Source organism: Psammomys obesus, unplaced genomic scaffold, assembly GCF_907164565.1.
Source record: "Psammomys obesus unplaced genomic scaffold, mPsaObe1.curated_primary_1811, whole genome shotgun sequence".
Taxonomy (NCBI): Eukaryota; Metazoa; Chordata; class Mammalia; order Rodentia; family Muridae; genus Psammomys; species Psammomys obesus.
Window position 1 is genome coordinate 248,268 of NW_026590704.1, and position 8,348 is coordinate 256,615.

Sequence of the window (8,348 nt, forward strand, 5' to 3'; positions counted from 1 at the left end):
ATCTATCTATCTATCTATCTATCTATCTATCTATCTATCTATCTATCTATCTATCTATCATCTATCTACCTACTTTGTGGCATATTCTGCTTTGCTTCTGCTGTGATAAAACCTTGACCCAAATCAACTTGGGAAGGAAAGCGTTTATTTCATCTTAGAAGCCCATCTGTGGAAGGAAGGAGCTTGAGACAGGAGGCAGGAACTTAAGCAAAGACCGTGGAGGAGTGCTGCTTACTGGCTTGCTCTTCATGGCTTGCTCAGCCTGCTGTGTTGTACAGCCTAGGATCATCTGCCCAGGGGCGGCTCTCCCACATCCGCAAGGCTCTCCCACATCCGTCATTAACCAAGAAATTACCTCACAGATGTGCCCATAGGCCATGGTGATAGAGGTAAATCCTCAATTGAGGATCCCTCTTCCCAGGTAGCTCTAGTGTGTGTCAGGTTGTCAAAATATAGCCAGCACAGTGTATATGCAGATGTCAGAGGAGAATTCTGGGGAGATAGTTCTTTTTTCACAGGGGGTTCCAGAGAATGAACCTAGGTCATCGATCTTTCACAGTTAGTGCTTTCACACACTGAGCTGTCATGTAGGCATCCGTAAGCAAAAAGAGTGGTTTATGAGTGTCACCAGTAGGTGATAGAACTACATGAGGACTGAAAGGACTGAAAGGCTGGTTCACAGCCACCGGTCAGGTTCGAAGACAGGAAAGTAATTAGGACAGGACGGTCCTGTTACTTTCTGGTGAGTATAGGCTATGTTCTAAATCCTAGCTAATCTCTGGGATCAAGGCATTGTAGATAAACAGTGTAAATTTATTACAGTTCCTGAGAACTACTGAAGACTTACGTGTTTACATGTATATATACATACATATGTGTGTCCATGTTGTTCATGAATTGTTACTGTGGCTCACTCAGAATATAGTGACCCATGTTCCTTCCTAGAATAATGAAGCAGATAAAGCCTTCAAGGCCTACTGAGCTAGAATCACAAACACTGGTACAAGTCCCAATTCAGCTGCTGCTTTGGTATCTATGATGAGCCATTCAGTCAGTTTCTATGCTAGTGTCCTAATTCGTAATATTGGCTTTTACTATAATTGCCTACACTATAAACACCAGTGTTACCATGGTTCTAAATATGGAGGCATATTTGAAAACATGGCCTCCGTAGGTGACAAATCAAGTTCCTAGGACATGTCCTTTTAGATTAACAATGCCAAGTACAGTGGTCAGTGTGTTGTAGCAGGCCTCTGAGAGTGAGAGTCATATTCCAGTTTAATGGTACTCCCAAGATAGGGCTGTAAGTTCATATGGACTCCAACTGGGCCCAAAGTCTCTAGCTGGTAAGTGTTCTCCAACTGTGGTGGTTCAAATAGGTATGGCGCCTAGAGACTCATGTGCTCAAATGCTTGGCCCATGGGGAGTAGCACTATTAGAAGGTGTGGCCTTGTTGGAGTAGGTGTGGCCTTGTTGGAGGAAGTGTGTCACTATGGGGGCTGGCTTAAAGGTCCCCTATGCTCAAGCTCTGACCAGTGTGGAATAGTCTCCTGATGCCTTTGGATTAAGATGTAGAACTCTATACTCTTCCAGCACCATGTCTGCCTGCATGCTGCCATGCTTCCTGCCATGGTGATCTGGAGTAAGCATCTGACATTGTAAGCCAGCCCTAATTAAATGTTTACACACACACACACACACACACACACACACACACACACACACACCACGAGCTGCCTTGGTCATGATGTCTCTTCACAGCACTAAAACCCTAACTAAGAGAGAGAACATTGGAAGCGGGGTGAGGCTGTGGAATCTCAAAGCCTGGCCCCTGTGACCTCCTTCCTCCAATAGGCTACACCTCCCAACCCTCCCTAAACAAGCACCAACTGGGGATGAAGTTCAGACATCTTCGAGACTGCGGGGCCTGTTGCTCACTTGAGCCACCACAGAGAGGAAGAAAAGAATGTTGTAGAAAATGCCACCCAGGTCTGACTTTTAACAGAAAATAAAAACCAAAAACCAACCCCGTGGTTCAGAATGCAGAGACTTTAATAATGGCCCACTACAAGAAACCATGGTGATTGGGGAACACTACAAATCTGGATTGCTTGAATTGGAATGTGTCTGTCTGTCTGTTTGTTTATTGAGGGAGAAAAGGCCCATAAGGCTGTGAGACATGGGGCCCGATTGGACCGGTTTGGGGGCTGTGAAAGTAGAAACACTGAGTAAAAGAACTATCCATCCCCCCCCTTTTTTTTTTTCAGGGGGCAGGGGTTTGTTTTTCCAAGAAAGGTTTTCTCTGTGTGGCCTTGGCTGTTTTGGACTCACTTTGTAGACCAGGCTGGCCTCAAACTCACAGAGATCCAGAGATCAATCTGCCTCTGCTGGGATTAAAGGCATGTGCTACCATGTCCCGTCTATCCATCCCTTCTTAAGATAAACTTACATAACCTGAAGTATATAATGGACTTAATGGAATTGAGTTTGAGAGGACGACATAAACTCCATTTTATCTCCATTTTAGGTCCAGCCCTGACTTAAAAAAAAAAAAAAAAAGGCATCAGTCCCAGGAAGTAGGCCCTAGGTCACCAATTCCAGGAACAAGAACATAAAATCCCCTACCCAAGGGGATTTGAAGTAAGAAAAATGGGAAGATATCTTATCCCAGTATGGGGCATCTGTGCTGGGCAGCCTTATCTCACCCTGTAGTTAAACGTTCGTGGCACAGGAATGCAGCCCACCGACTGACCACCTGGATGCAAGCCAAGGAGGAACTGACCTGTGTAGCTTCCCTAGCACCCACCAATGAGGTTTTAGATTACCTAACCCTTGCAAGAATTCCCCTAGTTTCCTATGAAGAGTCCTGCGTGCCTTTGTCTAGGGTTGCCATTTTGTAAAATGGTTTGACCCTTGCATGCAGGTTTTAGAGAAATAAAACACTCTTGCCAATTGCATATGTAAGTGGTGGTGTCGGTGTGGTGATTTAGGACTTAAAAAGCTCACAGGATAATTTTAAAAGAACTTGAGCTGGATTTGGTGGTGCACAGGTGGAGATCAGATAACAGCCTGCAAGTCCGTTTTCTCCTCCCTCATTATAGGAGGCTCAGGAGACCTTGGGTCAATCAGGAAAACTCGTGTGGGCCCCGTCAAGCAGCAAGCTGCCTCTTGCTTCTGAGATTACTCCCTGCCATGATCCCAACATTTACAAATTGCTGATAGCTGGAGGAAGAGCTCATCCAAGGGAGGATTCTGTGGGTGGGACAAATCAGGGAGAAGGGGAGGGAGTCAGGAAGGGATAGGGCCAGATCCATGTTAACGTATCTATTGGTGTCATCCTTGTTCAGGTCATGTTTGAGCAGCCATATTGGTGAGATTTCGTGGGTGTAACTTCTGACATTTCTAGGAGATAAAATCTCATAGCAAACTCCTTGATCCCGTGGCTCTTACAATCTTTCCCTCCTCTCTTCCTCAGTGATCCTGAGCCTTAGTTTCAGGCATTGTTTTGTAGATGTATCTACAAAATGGGATGGGCTGGGAATGGGCTTCACAACTGCATTTTGATTGGTTGTAGTTTTCTGTAATAGTCTGTCTGTTGCCAGGAGAAGTTTTCTTGGTGAGGGGTGACTACACTTACCTATGGGTGTAAGGGCAAATATTTACAAGGTAGTTAGGAATCGTGCTGGATAGTTTTCCGTCAACTTCACACAAGCTAAAGTTATCTGAGAGGAGGGAAACTCATTTAAGAAAATACCTCTATAATATCAGGCTGTAAGCAAGCCGGTGGACCTTTTCTTAATTAGTGATTGATGAGGGAGGGCCCAGCTCTTTATGGGTGGTGTGAAGAACAAGGGTGCTGCCTGAGAGTCTATAATGTAATCACTGTTTCTTCCTGGTAAAGACTTCAAGATTATATGTTAGCCTTTTTTTTTTTCTTTTTGTACATACAAGTAATAGAACCATATGCAGAGTGGTTTTTAAAAAAGTAAAGCTGATGGTGGTTAAACAGCAGAAATATACGCTATAAATCTAAGTTATCGGCAATGAAGGGGAAAGTGTTCAGGTAAAACCAATGGTGTCTCCCCCCCCCCCCCACACACACCCAATGGTGTTTTTATTTTTATTCCCAACTAGCTTACTCCCTTTGGAGCTTTTTTTTTTTTTTAATTATGAAATAGTTATTTTATTTATTTATTTTTCTTTTTTTTTTTCTTTCCAATTCTTTTATTCCTTTGGAGCTTCTTATCAGAGGTTTGTCCTTCCCAGTTCAAAGTCTATCTTTTCCAGGATGTTGCTGGAAATTCCCTAAACCAGACAAACTATATATACCTGTAGTTTGTGCTTTGCCCTTGATAGAAGTTTGTTAAATCATACTGGAGGAGTGCAGTGAGTGAGAACTACAACTGACTACAGCAAGCAATATTAACAGATGTAAGGGTCTTTTGAAAAGGACTTCCTCAGCCTGCAAGGTGACTCTGCTGGTAAATGCGTGCTGATGAGTCTGACAACAGAGTTTGCTCCCTGGAACCCCCTTGGTGGAAGTAGACAGGCAGTTATCTGATCTCTGAACATGTGCTACGGGGCGTGCATGTATGTGTGCACACACAAACTAGATAAAAATGTAATAAGACTGTTTAAAAGGCTTCCAAAGATTGAAGGGAAGAAATACTGTCAACTTAGAGGCAAATCAGTGTAGTTATTATCATCCAGCGGCCACTGAAGCTCAATGTCCCTCAACAACAATTAGGGGTGTAGGTAATAGAGAGAGGAAAATGAGCTGGGGAAGGATGGAAAAAGAAAAAAAAAGGTAACAGAGTACATGTGACATGAAAGTAGGACTTTGGGGGAGAAGGAGCAGAGCAAGAGGGAGACAGGCCACTGGGGAAATGGGCAAACAAGAATAACATATAAAGACATGTGCACATGAAAATGCCATAATTATAGGGGGAGGATGGTGCGAATATAATCAAAATACATGGTATGACATTCTGTGAGAATTAATAACAATGTTTATGAAACAAAATGTCATGATTAAATCCGTTATTTTGTATGCTAACTTGAAAAAATAAATCTTAGAGACTGGAGAGATGGCTTAGTGGTTAAGAGCACTGGCTGTTCTTCCAGAGGACCTGGGTTCTCTCCCCAGCACTCATGTCAAGTGCCTCACAACCACCTCTATCTCCAGTTCCAGGGGACACAGCACCTCTACCCTCCCTCCCCCTTGGAGGGCATCCAAGCACATGCCTACACACAGACGCACCAGCAGATGTTAAAAATAAAATAAATCTAATTTTTTTTTTTTTCTGTTTTGAGCCAGGGTTTCTGTGTAGCCTTGGCTGTCCTGGACTCACTTTGTAGACCAGGTTGGCCTCGAACTCAGAGATCTGCCTCCGTCTGCCTCCCTGAGTGTTGGGATTATAGGCGTGCACCACAGTACCCCTGGCTTAAAAAAAAAAAAAAAAAAAAGGTTTTTTTAAGTGAGTGGTTCTCTAAGCACTTGAAGATAAAGAAAATATGATATTTGAGAACTAAATGAATTCAAGGTAGTGGAAAACGGCAGTGTCTCATTGGCTCTGAATAGTTACTTGATTTGGCAAAACTCCCAATTCAACAAAGATTTTAATCTAAAGAAACAATGCTTCAACTCAAAGAAGTAAATGTGGGCAATGAACATTTAACATCATCCACTTAAAAGACAAGCTGAGTTTGGACTTGGTGACCATCTTCTTAGTCAAAAGTTTTCTCTCTTCCAAGCAAAGAAAGCTTATGTTTTCTCCCAATCCCAGCAGAAATGTACTTTAAGATTCAGTCAGTGGCTGTCTTAGGCTAGGATCAGAGGGAAGGGGAGGAGGACCTCCCTTATCAGTGGATTGGGAGAGGGACACGGGTGGGGAAGAGGGAGGGTGGGACTGGGAGGGGAGGATGGAGGGAGATACGGGGGGATACAAAGTGAATAACTGTAATTAATAAAAATTAAAAAAAAATACACACACACACACACACACACACACAGGCTTCCTAAAAAAAAAAAAAAAAGAAACTGAGTCCAATTTTTAATTTTGTTTTCTACTGTTCGAAATAGGATCTGATTATGTAGCCCCAGATGGCTTGGAGTTTGGTGTCAAACATGCAGCAGCAATTCTCTTGCTTCTGCTTAGTCTACAGGCATATAATTATGTCTGCCAAATTATTAATGTATATACTTATTGTTTGGTTTCAGACATCTCTCAGTCCCTATCTGCTGCAGGGCGTGGCTGGCATACACTGCCATTCCCCAGTCCAGGGGCAGCACTTCCCCTCTCCCAGAAGCTCTTCACTGTATAATCTAGACATTTTGGTCCCCAATCCTCTCCACCCCTGCTCTCTACTCTCACTCCCCTCTCTCTCTCTCCCGCTCCCCCTGCATCGTGGCTAAGAGCTGCTTCCACATTTATATACTCTAACTCCATCTTGCAATTAGCTCATTCTGTCCTATCTATCACTTACAATTCAGGCTGGAAGGTGTATTCCTTATTAAACCTGTTAAATAAAAATGACAGGAAACCACTGTTTTGGATAAAGTTTCTACATTTTGGCTCAACAGGCCAAAACTAAAAACGGTGTGGTAGATACATGCCTACAATCCCACAGCACCGGGAATATGGAGGTAGGAGAATCACTTCAAGTTCAAGCCCAGCCTAGTTTACATATTGAGTTCTAGGACAACCAGGACTTTGTAGCAAGTCTATCTTACTATCTCAAAAAACCGAGCCAACTGACCAAATAAACAAAATACACACGCTGCAGAGATGGCTCAGAGGCTAAGGTGGTTCATAACAATCTATAATGAGATTTGGTGCCTCTTCTGGCGTGTAGGCACACATGCGGGAGAACACTGTGTTAAAACATAAGTCTTAAAAAATACTTATTAATGTTAAAGCTTCATAACACTGAGCTGCTCGGCTGAACTGAGATCTCGGGTCCAAGAGATGGTGGGCACGGCTTGAACCCAGCTTCAGTTGCTATGATGGGGAAGATTTCTTTGCTTTTACTAAATTTACTTGATGTTAACTAATTATTTTTCTATTGCTAAGTGCCCCTGGTCAGCAGTTGTAAGGAAAGTAGCTGAGAGGCTGATCTACCTTTCGCTCTTTCGTCTTTGCCTCCTTCAGCCTTTCTGTCTATAAAACCAGTGTTTCCTGCTGAGCCTACAAGGATGTATATTTTCTGAGATGTTGCTCAATTCTAGAATGATACATAACTGAGATCTTTAGAGATGACGAGTGTAGTTTTGCAGTGGAGTGCCTGCTTAGGATGCTCCTGGCTCTGAGTTGGACCTAGAACACCATCATTCCAGAAAATGAAAGGTCATAGATGGGGTCTCTCCTTTTCTCGGTATGTCTTTTACAGTGGTTATCGTTTTTACATGTAAGATATTTATTTTAATTTAATGTGTATGAGTGTTTGCCTGCATGTATGTAATTCGTCACATGAGTGCACTGTACAAAGAAGCCAGAAGAGGGATTCAGATCCTCTGGAACTGCATTTGCAATAGTTAGTTAGCCACCATGGAGGTGCTGAGAACCGAACCCTGGCCCTCTGCAAAAGCAGCCACAGTGCTTCTGACTGCTGAGTCATATGGAAACTATTCTTGGTTGTCAACTTGTGAAACGCCAGATTCACGGGACCCTCAGAGACCACCAGGAGACGACTTGATGCAATTGCAAGAGAGCTTTATTATGAGAGCGAACGAACTCAGGACCTAAGTCTCACTGAAGCAAGAGTAGAGAAGTGGGACCCTGAGCTCCGAGTGAACAGGATTTTTAAAGGGAAAGTCTGTGATCGGGGGTTTCCATGGCAGCAAGCAGGGGGGCATAAGCCTTGTCGTTACAGAATTGGGTGAAGTTTAGCAGGGGGGTGACCTCTTCTGAGGCACACAATCACAATGGCTAAGGCATATAATCACAATGGCTATTTTTCTAAACCATACCTGAAACATTGGGGAGAATTTTCCCACCCGATTCTCAACCGATTCCCATTGATTATTGCCAGGGAGTTTGTCTCTATTTTCTATGAAGCATTTATTCTGTTATATTTCCTGGAGGCTGTTGCTAGGAGAGTTAACTTTGTTTTCTGCCAGGTGTACATTCTGTGATATTTCCTGGCACCTGAATTCAGTTCCCGGTCAAGATCTTTATTTCAAAATGGAGTTATATTCAGGCTAACTTAAACTCTTCACTTGACCCATTTGAAAAGAGGGAACTTCAAATAAGGAACTGCCTCCATCAGATTGGCTTATGGGCATGTCTGTGGGACATTTATTATTATTATTATTATTATTATTATTATTATTATTATTATTATTATTA